Genomic DNA, 17,449 nt, shown 5'->3' with positions numbered 1-17,449 from the left:
GTTTCGTAAGGGCGCGGTTTACGTCACATTTTTTGTTCGTGCTATTAGTCATACAGCACGTGCTATAGTCGTGGAATGACGCTCTCGTATTCACAAAAAAAGCAAGATTTTGCACAAAAAAATTAAGAAGGATCCCCGAAAAAAGCGTTGAAATAAAAGAATAAAATATTTTGATTATATTTATTATTGATATTATACTGTTGAAATATTTATGTAAATTTATACTTTACAGACTACTTTATTACTTACACCTCATTTATAGAGAGAAAAGTTTTTACTTTCGTATTTATAATAGATTTTCTAAATACACATAGGTTTTGATTGGTGTTTAGAGATTAATTGTAGGTTTATACATACATATATCGCTTAGTTGCATTAATTAAATGGGAAACTGATTGGATTAGAAAGTAAGAAATTGGAAGTTAAAGACTGAGTAAAGAAATAAGTATTAGGTCATTTATAAAAAATGGATGTAAGCCTAGCCAAGTATTAGAAAATTACTAAAATATTTAAGAATTATTACGTCTTCTTATAGTATTACGAGATACTTACTGCAAACGTATAGTATGCATATAAGCGTGTAATAGATGTTAAATATCGGGAGTTATTAATATAATGAATAATTGACTATTTAAATACTTTTGTCATCTTTACGAAATGTATCCTGCAATAATAATATTTTTCTCTATGTTCGTATCTGTTTTAAAATTTATCAGCTTGTTTTACATTCTCCGTGATAGAGGCCAGTAACAAAATAAAATTAAGAAATTTCTAATTCTAAATTTTTGATTCCCAATGATACCAGTTGAGAGTAAAATGCGTTTAATATTCATTCCATGAAAATGTTTCTATTTTTGCATTAACAAAGCAAAAATATACGACAGACAGAGAAGGGAATGGAGAAGTGCATTAGCGTGGAAGCTCATTAACGCGGCGAAAGAAAAGAACGAGTGGCCCGACGACCCTCGCCATTGTCAAGACGTGAAGCTATTGCGATGGGAATTTCATGGATTCTTCACGGGGCCGTCGTGATCGTTTCACTGATTTAACACAGAAAAGTGGACGAAGGGAGCCGAAGACGTAACGCAATTGGGTGTTCCTTTTAACGCTGCCCTTTCACCCGATTTATTGTGTCGCGAATCCTCTCAGAAATTATCCACGCAATCGATGGTAAATCAAATTAATTCAACGCGTCCTTATTAAATAAACACTATGTGCGTTTATAGTTACTCGCAAATTTAAGATTAACTTTCTGTTTTTGGTACTAGAGCTACAAAATGAGACAAAATAATTCACATCAGACTTTTGTCTTTGCAATTACCAAAAACATACAATTGTTGTTTGCTATATTAATATATATTTTTATCGAGATATAAACGTGGTTACCAGGCTTAAGATGTTTGAGCATGTATGGAAAAAAGTTTGAAAATGCAAGAATGCACAGAATGTAAATATATATAAAATATTTAAAGTATGATAGTTGTTATGATATTTAGTATTGGATGAAACAGATCATTGTTTAGGTTCCATTTTTTTAGTTGTATTTGTGAAAATATGAATCTACATAAACACCCACAGCCTAGTGATTACATATACAATTACTCACGAAAGTACTCGAATACTTATAGAAACTTTGCATGAATATTTTGAGTTGATGCAAAATTAATAAGAATATTGGAGTTTCGTCGATAAAGTACTGTATTCGTAAAATACGCTATTTGGTTTAATTAATAATGTAGTAGCCATTATTGTTTACAACTTGCTGTCATCTGTCAATAACTTTAAAAATTCCTTCTCGATAAAAATTTATAGATTTAGAGGCAAAAGAGGTATCAACAGCACGTTTCATTTCGTCAACATTACTAAATCCTTTACCATTGAGAAAAATTTACAATGATCGAATTAGAATGAAGTGTGGTAGACGCGTCGTAATATTTCATCCAAGCTACTGTAATTTTTGTTACGTCCTCGTGGCTACATGTAGCTGAGCATTGGCTATATGGTTGCGATATGGTATGGTTGCGATAATCGGGTGCCGTAAAACAAAGCCGAGCATTTTTCTTCGATTGCTGTGTTTAATTTGTTCAACTATTGATAATAGTGCTGCTGAAAGTAGTGCTGCTGACAGGTCAAGTGCTAACAACATGTTGAAAAGACTCGTATAACATATACTTACAATACCAATTCATAACATTGCACTTGTACATGTAAGATAATTCAAACATCTTTTCCACTCTAATATGTACTATACATGGTATGATAATTTCATACAACTGCATTTTGCACGCACGAGTTGCCCTCAAATCAGCATCAACCAACCACTTCCTCGTAACAGGTCGCGTTCTATTCCATATTGCTATATTCCAAAGTATCGAAGAATGGCTGTGCGTCGCATACTCGTTTCCGCTATTGCGGCTGCAGTAGAGATTCCACAGGCTTTAGAATACAGCGTGATTCCACCAAAACATTCTAGTAAGTACAAGGTCCCGTTTTGCCTGTTCTCGAAGCCAGCACAAGAAAGCAGAGCCATAGATTTTACGGCTATCTATCTATCGAGCTATTTCGTACGTGTACTGGGTACAGCGGTGAATTTTCTCGAGTTGTACTCTCTTGCTGTCTGTGTTGGACCAGAAATTCCTTCGGGTCACCCCTGGCCTCCCATCTTTTTCAGCCTGGACCAAGGCAGCCGCCGAAATGTGCCAGCCACCCGTTTCTGTTTGAAGAGGGAATTTTACAGTCGAATACATCTGATGCAAGACGTACAGTTCTACGTCCGACTATCTTCTGCCACCGGCAGGCGTCTTCCGTTTCGGTGTTGGCTTCCATGGATGGATGAGTTTTTAGACGTAGATGGTTCATTGGTAGAAGAACTATTCTTTGTCATTTTACGAATATGACGATTAATACTTAATTGGTGCTATCAGGGAAATTTAAAGTAAAGACTATATATTAGAAAGTATTCGTCAAATTTTGTTATTTTATTAATAAAATTTTATCTATGTAATAGGTAAAACGTATGAGAATACAACGATCGAATAAATATGCAATTGGATAAAAATTTATCCGGCTAGGAATTGGATATCATTAGGAATTACATTAAGAATAATAATAAGTAAGTTACTCAACTAAATAATATCTGACGAATGCTTTGGTGTTGTCTTCAACGGATCCTGGAATGGGTTTTTGGAATAAATGAGATGATCAGTGAGGAGAGAATTAATTTTTAAGATTTTTAAGCGAAACGTTGATCGATATTTAATCATTCTGAAATTTGCACGAGAAAAATTGAAATTAGACAAGGATAATGGCTATTTAAGTCAAACTACAAACTAAATAGGTAATTTGCCTCGTACTTTGACAAATTCGGTTATGAACAATTTTTAAGCGATCTACATTTAAAAAGAAATTATTTGGCTCGTTATTAGTAACATAATAAACAGTAAAATATATTATATACCTACATTAACGCATTATTTCCTCATGCTTCCATTATTACATTGAAGACTAATGGCATATCATAATATATGCATAACCTGCATTTTTAACATAAAATAATTGATGAAACAACGATCTTATATGTATGTATCTTAAATTGTATCTCGTTTCTTGGAATTAGTGCGAAATAAGTAGATACCATTTAACGTTTAACTACTTTTTGAACAATTTCCTGTACATTTCTTTCGAAACTGATATTAAATGACGTTCAAAAGTATCAAGCTATTAATTATTAAACGAATGCTATTTTTTCTATTTACTTCAACATTTACTTCAACCTATCATGTCTTCGATATTGAATTTAATGGGTAATGAGAATCATTTAATATTTAGTCACTAAGTTTTCAAAAATTCCTTTGAATTTTCTTATCTTTCTAATAACATTAACTACCGTGTAAAAGAATCTGTTTACCAAGAACGAGTCTGTTTATATTTACTTGAATACGAAAATTAAATATTCTATTAAACATTGAACAATGCACGTAAGTCTCAATACACCAAGATAAACAGAAGGAAAAGGAAAAGATGAAAAGAGAGTACGAATCGACGAGCAGAAGGCTGGCTGTTTAAAATGCCAGGCAGTCGTGTAAAACAGATAGAGGGCTTCTTTGATACCTCAGCCATATTTCTTGCAGCGTCCTCGAGGGGTGGCAACCTCTCCTTGTGTCATTCAATTAATTCGTAACTGCCCCCACATAAAAATACCGACACCCTTTTTCTTTTTTTCCTTCTTAAGGAGAAAGGGGTGCGGTAGCTATGTGGAATTCCGCGTTCAAAGCTCACTTCTTTTTCCAGGGACCTTTACAGGGTAGGATAGCTTCCTTTGCTCCGCTCTTTCTGCTACTTTGTCTTGTTCTGCTACTTCTTCTGATACTTCTTTGTCTCTGTTTTCGTTCCTTCTTTTTTTTTCTTTCTTTTACTTCGTTTAACAGTTAGAAGAGTCGTTCGTGGAACGATGGTAGTAGCGTGTTTGCACAGGGAACAGTTACTGCTCTCGTTTCTTAGTCGAGACGAAGAAGAAGCGGGGCTCCTTTTGTACGTCGACGCTTCGCTGCAAAGGGAACTCTCACTGCAGAGGAAACGTTCGCCTCGTTTTCAGCTGCTTCCCAGCAATACTTCGACATTACGATTACGTTACGAGAATTATTAACGATTTCCATCAAAAATCTTTTAACCATTTTTCTTCACTTTATCGAGAAATCATATTGAATGTGCGTAAAATTGACACATTCTAAGGTGGAAACGTTTACGGTGGCTTTAGGTAAGCACGTATTAGGTTGTCCGAATAGTGTCTTTCTTTCGCAAAGGTGTTTTTTTACAACACTGCAGCTTCATACAAACGTGACACCAAGTCTGTGAAATGTCGCCGTGTTTATCTCAACAGAACAAAATAGATCGTACGTAATTCGACAAAATAGCATAAAACAAAAAACGTTGCGCGTCTATTATTTTCTCATAAAACGAAAGAAACATTTCTGACAACCTAATATAATGTACAAGTTACGGAAAATCATTAGAAAATTATTAAGTTTTAAGTACAATTATTAAGTAATTGTCATTTCATTTTAAATAATATGATGTTCGAATAATAATCTCATCAAATTGGAGTAATAAAATTTATATTAAATATCGCTTTAAGTGTACGACTTTGAAAATATATTGTAACTTACAAAAATTGAAGCATGTGAAAAATCAAATTATCCACATTTTTAAGTATCATTACTTCATTTATGCTAATATATAACTTCGAATAATAATGCGAGTTGCTGTATACGCTATTATTCCTGAGCGGAACCCATTTCACGCGCTTGCTGCGCGATTGACAATCCAGGAACCTTAACCCTTTCTCTACGGCACACGTACCGCGAGTATACGAATTGGTAACAGTATCCATGATTCATTAGATGGATGCCTACTATAGTCGACATTCGTATTCACAGGATCACGCATGGCATGACCATAGTTAGCGTTAGGAATGAAAGGGTTAAAGAATCGTTCGATCTACGGATTCGGAGTTACGCATTCGGGCAAACGCCTGTCAATGCGTCACGATGTCGACAAATCATTCTTCCGTGGCACCCCTGCCGATCCTCGTAAAGGATCACGATGCATAGTGGCAGTTAAAGGAGAAGAAAGATAGAACACGCGAAATAAGAATATGAAGAAATCGTTATGTTTCCTGTTTCCTCCTCTTTCTCTCTTATATCTTAACCGACAAACGAGCGATGGAGGCGAGAAGGAGAGTGGGTCGAGGCATTGATCGTTTCTGAATTCTGAAGGATAGTAAGGCGGCGTGTCTTTTATTCTGTCCGATTCCGCTTCGTCGCGGGTACGCGTGAACAAAAACGATTTGACTATATGTATTATGTTAAATTTGTCCTATGTTAGCCCGTTAATGCGTGATATTTTCTAAAACTGTATTATATGTGCACCATGCATGATATATTTTATAATTAAAATATGTATTTTTTATAATTAATGTAATGATGTTATTGAAAAATGTTTGAAATAGAAGTTGAATGATTTCAAGGGACATGAGTTGACATAATTAGCTCTTAGAATTATATATATTTGTTAACACATATTGATTCTTCGGAATATTCTACGGCAAGACGTATTAACGTATAATATAATTTTTAATTAAAAAGTGAGATATTTCATATAAAAATTATTGATTTTTTTTACATTGTACCGTAATGTTTTATTACGCAGAATGTTTCAAAGGGTCGGTCCATAATAAGAAATATACAATTCGCTTAAAGGACACAAGTATTTTGTTTGTACGAAATTGAACAAATGTACATTGTAAATACAAAACTTCTGTTGCTTTCTATAATAGATCGATTCTTCGAAATATCCTGTCTAACAAAGCATTAAAGTGCAATGTCAACCAAATCGTGAGATATTTCAGATTTTTAAATTAAGTATTATATCTGTGTATTATTGTAAATAAGTCATATTCTTTAACACATCTTTAATGGAATATTTTATAGCAAGAGCGGGATTCAATCATAATAATTTTTATAATAGACACTAATCCATCCAATGACCAATAGTTAAACTGTATTTGGCACATTATTCAAACAAACTAGCTAAAAACTAAACTTTTATATTTAAAAATCTATGAGGTATTTTTTGCATTAATATTTCAAAAATGAAACACATATGTACTTTTAAGTTAAACTTGTGTAAAGGTATTTTTTGTATAATGTAATATTTTTAAAGTCAGAATAACAAAGAAAGCAACTTTACAAGTTTATAATTTTACAAGACACAGAAAGTTTGTCCATATTGTTCACTAGGTGAACAATTGCCATTCTTCAAACAATAAAATACACATAAATGAAACCCAGAACAAAAATTCTATGGCTTGGCATTGGAAAATAGTATCAAACTCTACAAAAAGAATCTATGTCACAAAAAAAGAAAGAATAGAAATTGAAAAACCTTCTAAAGAATTTATGATAAAAACAATCTCATAAAATATATTTTCAAATGTCTTTGCATGAATTTCATAATTTCATACCTACTTTACTGTACAATCTTGTGGTATTTCATTTTATCCTTTTCATTCATGGAAGTGAAGAATGTGTAAAGTTGACGTAAAATTAGGAGCTTGTTAGCAGAGCTGCTAACATTGTGAACCATTAGCAAATTAATGACAGAATTTATGGAGTCTCGGTTTCGTGAACTACACGAGGACTTGTCAAACTTTCGAAACTCTCACCCAGAAATTAGAACCAAGTCCTCGTCGTTACTCTCAGAGTTCCTTCACGCGGGCTACCTATACTTGTATGATCCTAAAAACTTGATTAAATCCGATAGCATTTCCCCGCGAACACCTTATTCGTTACAACTATCTCATTTGACAGCTGAGTTACAAAAGAATTGACACTATTTAGTCGTAATAATAAGTTTTTTCAGACTACTCGGCACAATAAATCACTAATTAATATTATTTAGTGCATTTATAAATTGTATTACAGGTATTTATTACTAGTGCATCTTACAAGCGTTTATAGGTGATTATTCTATATTTCATTAAATTAACTAAACTTGTGTATTAAACTAATTAACTAAACAAAGTGTTTCCAAGATGCAAACATAATAGGTAGATGTAGTTACTGTGGAGATACATTTTACAACTGAAATTCACACTTTCTATTATATGATTTCGTGTAGCATGTTGTATCATTTTGTTTCTTTCTTTCGATTGAAAAACGAAGAATTTCTAATAGTAAGAAATAACAGCGAATGAAAGTTAATAAAATTGCTATTAGATTTTTATTTAAAAATTCAGTTACACTGATACATCATCACTGCTTTTTAATATTTGAAAAGAAATTTAAGTTATAGATAAAAATTTAGGATGTGAATTTGGTCGACTGTGTCCTTTATGCAATACATATAGTATATCATATTTGTTATGAATTGTGTTGCATATTTCAAAGCCATATTTAAAATAGATAAATTACTATATTGCAATTCTGCACTAGTCCATGAATAAATACTAATATTATTTTAACTTATAATAAAAAAATTAAACTTTATTATAAGTTAATATTATATATAACATATAATAATTAATAATAATTTGTAAATATAACCGAAATTATTACAAGGATTAATACAATGCTCCAATAAGTTAAGTTATGCTCCAATAAAGTTAAAAATCCACGATACGCAATTGTTAAACAAGAATTAAGCAAAACAAGTTTTAAATTTGGAAAAAATGCTATCGAATCGCGTAAACAACAATCGCTAACGAAAAAAAGACGAAACGAAATAAAAAAAAGGATAGAAAGAAAATAGGAAAAAAGAGGAAACTCGATTTGTTCCCGTGACGAGGAGAAACCGGAAACACGATTTGTACGTACGATCGATCAAAACCCTCGTCTGGTGGGATCGCGGCCGACGTCGTTCCCATCGAAGCGATTCGATGAGCTAACGCCAACTTAACGCTACACACCCCACTGAGCCGCACTCGGTCAGATAACTCGTGGATTTTCGAGCACCGTGCAGATTCCCGCTCGCTCACTTGTAGATTCTTCGATGATTTAATTCCTATCGACCATTTAACACGTCACTTTGAGACTCCTGCCGCAAAAAGGATACCGTAAAAAGATTGGTACTAGCTGACTTATTATATTAGAATTGTAGGAGTTGAAGAAAAAATTATTTTATTTATTAGCAGACTGCGGATGCTTATACAAATTTACATTTTTATAAAGGCGCCTAAAGAACGTAAACTAAGCAAAGGTACGTGTGTGTTTCGCCTAAAATATGTTATTTATTATTTATATAAAAAAATTATTATACTGTATATATAATTTTTATGTACGTAATATTATATATTTCACCTAAATGTTATTTTACATATTGCAGTATTTAAGAGATGTATATAGACTTTTGCGACTGACTATGTTATTGGTATAGCTTCTCACCTTAGTGAACTTCTTGAGCAAGTAGGAAAAGCGTTACTTTTGCAAGATTAATTGTTTTACGAAAAACGTGTTCTCACGTCACGCTTTTCTTCACCACGTAATAGATTGATCACAGATAATTCACAATAACAAACGCTCTATACGATCATTTTAAAGTGTCGATTTTCATTTGACGGATGGAAGGGGATGAATTCGCGGAAAAGGGTGAACGTTGTAAAGCGTAAGAGAATGGAAATCAATACGTGAAGTGAGCAGCCAGTTTCAGGGCAGGAGCCTCGGTGTCGGCTTTAGAAAGCCTTGAGACGTCGTCTGTTCATCCTCTTTGGACCCCCTTCCGTGTTAAGAGAGCTCGAGCAAACGGGAGGAAGCGGAGGAAACTTGGAAAGACAAGGAGAAAGAGAGACCACGGTGAACTTCCATTCAGGACTAATGGGGTTAAACGCCTTAGCCATCAACCGAACGTCTCCCTCTTGATTCTCGGACGTTTCGATTCGGCCTCACGGCTATTTCCCAGTTCCTAGTTTCCTGGACCATTCTCTCCTTCTTGTTCTGTAAGGCTGGTATAATTTGCCGGGGTTCACTGTGCCGCGAGTTTCGCGAGTTTTCGCTTTAAATGCCTTGTATGTGGTTATTATACGTTGGGGTGGTACTATAGTGTCGTATAGCAGGAAATTTGGCGTGAAAGAGCACGCGTACAGGTGGATCTTCGTCTCAGAATAATTGGTTCTACGTTAATGTGAAATACATATTGTTTTGTGTTTGAGATTAGCATATTTTTAGTTGACAATTATAGCGGATTTTGAAAGTATTCGTACAGTAACAAATTCCAATAATATCTTCATAGTTAATAAGTCAATTTTTGTTATATTTGTGTACTCAAACTTATCTCTTTTTTGTTATCATGAACTTAATCTTGTACGAATAAATATTATACGTGTGTATATTATATATATGTTGGAGAAGCGTCAGGAATAGGGTAGTGGGCGTTTGATAAATCTTCATTGGAATTGGCCATCGTTGTGTTATAACGAAGGTACGGTCTGTTAATACGAGTATGGATACTACCGATTCGACAATTAACCGCAGTGGTTGGGCACTTGCGATACTAGTGACGTTAATCCTAGGCTCGATAACGAATCCACGGTCAACGGGATGATAGATATACTTGCTCACACGATCGAACTCAAACGTGTAATATTCACAGATCGTAAGGCGCTACTCTCTTCGTCGATGAGATCTCAAGAAAGAATGACTTTTCGTCCCAATGATGCCACAGAGGAAAACTATGGTGGGGTGTGTTTAAGGACACGAGATCATCGGATTCGTCGAGTATAGCCCTCGTTCCGAAAGTAAGGGAAATTGACGTCGCTGTCAATTGGTCAATTTGGGACAAAGACTGCCTGCCCGTTTGAAGAACCTTAGTTACCAAAAACCTAGGTTTCATAGCGGGTCCTCAGGCTGAATGAACTTGTGCTGTGTAAGTGCATCAACATCCGAAGGAACCGTTGGAATGTTTTACTGTCAAGTACCTCTATAGGTATTTCTTTTAATGAGGTTCATACTATCACTCCACACCTTTGTTAGACGAAGCGCCCGTCCCGTTGATCGCGGCTACGTTCGGCGACTGATGGTCGCCTTGAGCCCAAGTTTATTATCACAAATCGCAAACAAGTACAATTGGGTAGAATGACGGCAAATTGTTTAATTACAGCTGTAAACTTTAATTACAATTTTGCGGATTTTCCCGAAGTTCCGGAGGGAAGGCTCCGGTGTCCTCTCATCTCCGACATATATATATATATATATATATATATATATATATATATATATTCACAAAATTTCACAAAATTTCACAAAAAACACATTACTATTCGCAAAATAATACACAATGTGTTTTTTGTGAAATTCATTTCGGAGATTTCTAAGATTATGTACTGTCTTTTGGTTGTTAGAGTGTTGTAAATTAATAAATTGGCTACTGTACGGATACTTTTTATGGTCACCATAGTTTGGAATTAGTACTGATTAAATCCATTTAAATTCATTATAAACCCATAAATAATTGAATCATATAAATTCATTATGTACCCGCATAAATAATTGAATAATTTTCAATAAAAAATTGTAGAGACCACCATACATGATACTTGATCTTTCGTGTTAAAGTATGCTATAAGAAAATATTTTGTTGAAAATTCAATATTGTACCCTATTTACAAACATTATTATTTACATTTGCATTCTAGTATATTAGTAGTCTGTATACATATATGTATATTTATCTTTTAATTGAAAATGTAAACAGTATTTATCTCGAATGAATAAATTATTTTTATAAAATTAGCAGTGAACCCGATTGCAAATATTTTTGTTATAATCGTCTCTTTAATAACCTTTTAAGGCATGAACGAGTAAAAGACATAGGTGCATAAAGGAGAGAAGAATTTAATAAACGTGAATTAAATTCCTTCAACGAAGATATATATTTTCTTTCTTTGTTTTCTGTTATTCGATATTTGTCGGAATAAAACTTTTGTCTATATAATCAGTGAAATTAATTTCTCTACTACTATTAAGATGATTATTACCTTTTCGATTATCAAATAAATTATTTAAAAAATCATCGTTCAAAAAATCATATTTAAAGAAGATATATTTTGCATAGGTACATTTTCTTCCTTGCGATAGAAATCTAGGAATTATTATAGTTAGTAAAAATTTAGAAATTTTAATTTATTATTAATATATAATGTTAAATAATAATTATTGAGATATGTATAATTTTATGTGCTAGGCTAGGTTAGATGCGTAATAGTAATACTTCTATGTGAATATCAGTGTGTGGAGGTATGTGTGTGCGCGGCGTCTCGAAGACAGATGAATGTAAACTGTTCAGTCGGTTAACAGTCGGGTATGGAAGAAAGTGTTGAGGCGCGTGCAAGGGTGTATCGATGAATATCTTAGAAATCGTCCATCAAATAAATATATAATTATTCTAATATGAATTCCAAGTGTAAATTTAGTGATCCTATAACATTATTTCGGCTATTAAGATCCACAATTCTCAACAATAATAACATATTGTTAATAACTAAGTTTTATAACATTACGCATAAAATATAAAATACACTATTTACGATGATTAGAGAATTTATAAAACATTCATTATTATAAATGTTCTCACGATATAATTAAAATTTAAATTTCCAAAAAAATATCTTTCTGTCTCAATAATAAAGTATTAAACGTGCATTAAACGTTAAAAATAAATTTACGGAATTATCTAAGAAGAAAGATTCAAAATCACCATATTTTTTCGAAAAAAAATATTTAAATAATGTTCTTTCAGAATAGCAAAAGAAAAGTTAAATTTCTGGTACAGTAATACAAAATTTAACAAATTGAGTGTCATTAAGACTTAAAGCGATAGTGCTGTCTAAAGATCATCCACCATATATTGGAATAAGAGATACATTGATTTTTATTATTGTTTATATGTAATATTATACTTCTACGTATTATTGTGTGCATAATAACAAAAATTAATAAAAATATAAAAATATAATATAAATATAATATAACATAATATAATATAATATAATACAATATAAAAAAGAAAACGGAGAAATTTACCTTTGTGTGCCATATCGTCAGCGGTGACAGAGGCTAGGAGGCCGGTGGCGCCCGGCCATGGAGCGACCGCAGCGCCCAGCTGCTGCGAAGGCAGAATCTTCGGGCCTTTAGGCACTTCCGGTCACTGAAACAATTAAATTTTTTATTTCAAATCACCTTCACTTTGATCACCAACAACACATTCAATTCCACGACAAACTTCATAACTTTTCGTGTAAAATATTTATTAAGGAATTTATTTAATTATCGATATAGTTGGAAAGAAATTCGAAAAATTATTCAAATTATTGGATTTATATTTGTTACTTTACTTTGAAATGGATATAATAATAATTAATATCTAACTTAGGATAATTAATTTTTAATCATGAATATATAATATTTTATTTAATAGTTAATAACAACTAATATTTAGTATTGCTTATGGGCCAGTGTCCGAAGTTTAAGTAAATAAAAAAGATATCTAATGTCGAATAATAGTAGATAACTAATATTAGTTGTATATTATATTAACAATGTAACTAATAATATAATATCCTAATTAATAATACGATAATAATACTGTACTAATTTCTAATAACTGATATAAAGATGATAAATGCAAATTTATAATACCGTAAAAATAAGTATGTAGAACGAAAACTGTAATAAATTCTGTACACGCGTAAAGACTTTTTAAAACTGTGCCGTGTACGACTTCTGAGATTAGACCAGCGCTATTTTCAAAAATGTGTTCGCATCACTGACACCTGTGTAAATTCTTCTCATTTGCGAGTCACGCAAGTGTGGTTTCACTATCTTGAAAATAATCGAAAACACGGTGTTCTACGACAAGTGTCTATTCCACAATGAAACAGCTGTTGTAGATTTCGATATATCTAACGTTAATAAAAACCTGTAATTATTTGTATAAGACAGAAAATATTTATATATTGTGATGTATTTACATATATCTATTGTATACACTTACAATTTTGATGTCGAATTCTTTGAGATGTTAATTATTATGGAAAACGCACCTTTGAATTAATCATTTTTAATTAGTTTTGCGAGTTTTGTGATTTAATAATAAAATATTGTGATAATATTTAATTTATACACTTATATATCTACATATTCATATGTACATATAAATATATCTATATCTACATATTTATATGTCGAAGAAGGGTCAGAAGTAGAGTTGTGGGCGTTTGATAAATCTTCAGTGGAATTGGCCATCGTTGTGGTATCACAAGGGTACGGTCTGCTAACACGAGAGTGAACACTACCGACGCGACAATCAACAGCGGTCGTTGGGCACTTGCGATACTAGTGACGTTGGTCTTAGGTTCGATAACGAATCCACGGTCAACGGGATGATAGATAACTTGCTCTAACTCAAACGTGTACTACTCACTGATCGTAAGACGCTACTCCCTTCGTCGATGAGATCTCAAGAAAGAATGCAATTTCGTCCCAATGATGCCACAGAGGCAAACTATGATGGGGTGTGTCTAAGGACACGAGAGCATCGGATTCGTCGAGTATAGCCCTCGTTCCGAAAGTAAGGGAAATTGACGTCGCTGTCAATTGGTCAATTTGGGACAAAGCCTGCCTGTCCGTTTGAAAATCTTAATTACCAAAAAAACCCAGGTTTTATAGCGGGTCCTCAGGCTAACTGAACTTGGGCTGTGTAAGTGCATCAACATCCGAAGGAACCGTTGGAATGTTTTACTGTCGAGTACCTCTATTGGTATTTCTTTTAATGAGGTTCATACTATAACTCCACACCTTTGTTAGACGAAGCGCCCGTCCCGTTGACCGTGGCTACGTTCGGCGACGGATGGTCGCTTTGAGCCCAAGTTTATTATCACAAATTATTTTAATTTATTATTACCACTGTAAACTTTAATTACAATTGTACGGATTTTCCCGAGGTTCCAGGGGGGAAGCTCCGGTGTCCCTTCGTCTCCGACATATATAAACATATTTGTCGGAGATGTAGGGATAACGGGCCTTTCTTTTGGAATTTTGGGAAGACTCCCAATACTTTGGGCTAAACTGTTTGTTTTAGCTGTTCATTATAGTATTATAACAGTGAGCTTGAGGTTAAGGTGACACAACTGGTCGCCGAACGTAGCCACGGTCACGGGATGAACGTCTTATTTCACAGTAGAAGTACCAATGTTGAGGGACACACGTTGTATTAACAAACAAGTCCCGAGGCGGGAGCAATAACGGCTCTACGCGAGTCTATCTAGTAACGGTGCCTGGAATTTTGTTGATAACCCTGATCAATATGCAATTGACAAGTGTGAACGTGTCAGTCTTTTATTCCTATGATCACCTTGGAGAGTTTTACACAACGTCAGTCGGTCAGTCTGAAAGATACCGTACGTCATAGCAAACGTCATTTCGAGTTTAACACATATCCAATTGTACAAAGAGTTATCCCGTTGACCGTGGATTCGTTTGAACCTAAGAACATTGTTTATTTAAGAGTGACTTATTACGTTACACAGTTAAACCTTGTTGAACAACTCCTGTACATATCACTGTAAATATAAACCTCTTTGAACAACTACAATTACTTGTCCTTATGAAGAAACACAAACCCGACATCAGAAGTGGGATCAGAGCCGTTTTTGTACATGCGAGAGCATATAACAATCATGCGTGAGTTAATACGGACGCTTGTGTCAGAACCGGGTGCGGAAACGAAGAATCTATCGCTAACCCTGAAATCGCGGGTTCTGACCCAGCTGCATGGTGTGCAGTTGTAAATCTGATCATGAAAGAAAATCCCTTCAAGACAGTGTGTTATATTCTGCTTTAAGTTGTGCTCTAGAAGGTTCAGCAGCACAATGGCTTACGCAAGTACTGGTTGGAAGAGATATTACTTGGACAAAATTTAAAGACCTTTATACTGCGCGTTTTTGTGGTAAAGAAACAGCTACCTCAGCGCTTATGAAGATGCTCATGAAAAACCATTGAAGGATGAAACCATGGGAGCTTTTGGTATTCGACTCCGTTCCTTCCTGAAGGCGAGGTGGGAAAATTTAACTATGGCTGAGGTGATCAACGCTTCCGTACTTTTTCAATTGGCTTCGCAAGATCAGCGTTTTGAACGGGTTGCACTTACAAGTGATATTAAGACTGAGGATCAATTTCTAAGTGAAATGAGAGCTTTCTCTTACGCAAAGAAGAGGCCGGTGACTTTTTCAGACAACTTTTCTGCGGGTCCTGAAGCTAAACGTCATAAGCCACCGGATTACCGGATTAAGTGCCACTACTGTGGTAACCTCGGACATAAAGTGATGGAGTGTCAAAAAAGGATAAAATTTGGGAAACAGAGGAACACATGAAACCCGGACGATAGTCAATCAGCCGCAACATCGAAGGTGACATGTTTCAAGTGTTGAGAGGAGGGTCATATTGCGCCCAGTTGCCCAATGTTGCGGAAAGGGAAAAATAACGACAGCACACTGAAAGGAGGCAGTAACTCCAAGAACGAGAAACGGGTCGATTCCTGTGTAACGGAAGCTTCCATTGGTAAATTAATTCATCTGGGTGAGTCGTATCCATTTTGCTTCGACTCAGGGGCTGAGTGTTCAGGGGCTAATTAAAGAATCCGTGGCATTGAAATTTTCCGGTAAAAGAAAGACTAATACAGTAATGATGCGTGGAATAGGAGATACCTGCGTTAAATGTACTTCGCAAACTTTGTCTTTAGTATGTATTAATGGATTTACATTGGAGATAATTTTTCATGTCCTTGCTGATAGTCGCTTAAAATATGATGATTGGTCGTGAAATTTTGAGCCAGGGTTTTGATGTAAATGTCAGTCAAAACAGCATCGCTATTAATAGAGCAAAAATAATTAGTGCGTGTAGTAAAGTCAAAGAAAACGAGATCAATATTAATGAGGTCGACACTGATATTGTAGGGAATGATAAAAGCTGGTTGATTTCTGTTCTTGAAAAATTCAAAGACTCATTTATTACGGGTTTTCCACGAGCTCGCGTTAATACGGGACAATTAGAGATACGATTAATAGATCCTGACGTCACTGTACAAAGAAGTCCCTATAGACTTAGTGAAGAAGAGCGAAGACTCGTACGTGAAAGAATAAGCAAATTAATAGAGGCGAAAATTGTACGGCCCAGCAATTCTCCTTTCGCGAGCCCCATATTACTTGTTAAAAAGAAAGATGGCTCAGAGAGACTATGCGTGGATTACAGAGAATTAAATAAAAACACGGTTTCGGATCGGTATCCTTTACCTCTAATAGCGGATCAAATCGCGAGATTGCAGAAAGCTAAGTACCTTATTTGCTTGGATATGGCCAGCGGGTTTCATCAAATTCCTACTCATCCAAATTCCACGGAGTATACAGCGTTTGTTACTGCAGACGGGCAATACGAATACATAACGATGCCGTTTGGGTTGAAAAATGCACCGTCCGTCTTTCACAGAGCAATTCTTAAGGCCTTATTCGTACGTAGTTGTATATTTGGATGATGTACTAATTACCGCTGACCAAGCTTTAGAAAGATTAGATATCGTATTGAACACCCTTGTGAACGCTGGATTTTCTTTTAATTTCTCTAAATGCTCTTTTCTAAAAACTTCAGTTCTCTATTTGGGTTATGTTATTCGCAACGGTGAAGTTCGCCCCAACCCGGGTAAAATACAAGCCTTGAGTGCTTTATCCGCTCCGACGACCGTTACGCAGCTCAGGCGGTTTATTGGTTTGCCTTCTTATTTCCGAAAATTCGTTCCAAAATTTTCACAAATAATGAAGCCTTTATATGCACTTACTTCCAGTAATAAAAATATAAGCTGGACGGATAGGCACGAAAAGATAAGACAAAAAGTAATATCAATTCTCACC

The 17,449-nt window shown here is 34.5% G+C and overlaps 1 pseudogene; it reads left to right on the top strand.

The window, feature by feature from the left end:
• The first annotated feature begins 14,853 nt into the window (after positions 1-14,853).
• LOC143303053 (uncharacterized) lies at positions 14,854-15,728 on the top strand (annotated as a pseudogene).
• The last annotated feature ends 1,721 nt before the right edge of the window (positions 15,729-17,449 follow it).

Source organism: Bombus vancouverensis, chromosome 8, assembly GCF_051014615.1.
Source record: "Bombus vancouverensis nearcticus chromosome 8, iyBomVanc1_principal, whole genome shotgun sequence".
Lineage (NCBI taxonomy): Eukaryota > Metazoa > Arthropoda > Insecta > Hymenoptera > Apidae > Bombus > Bombus vancouverensis.
Note: the sequence above shows the minus strand (reverse complement) of the source record. Positions and strands in the feature narration are given on the sequence as shown.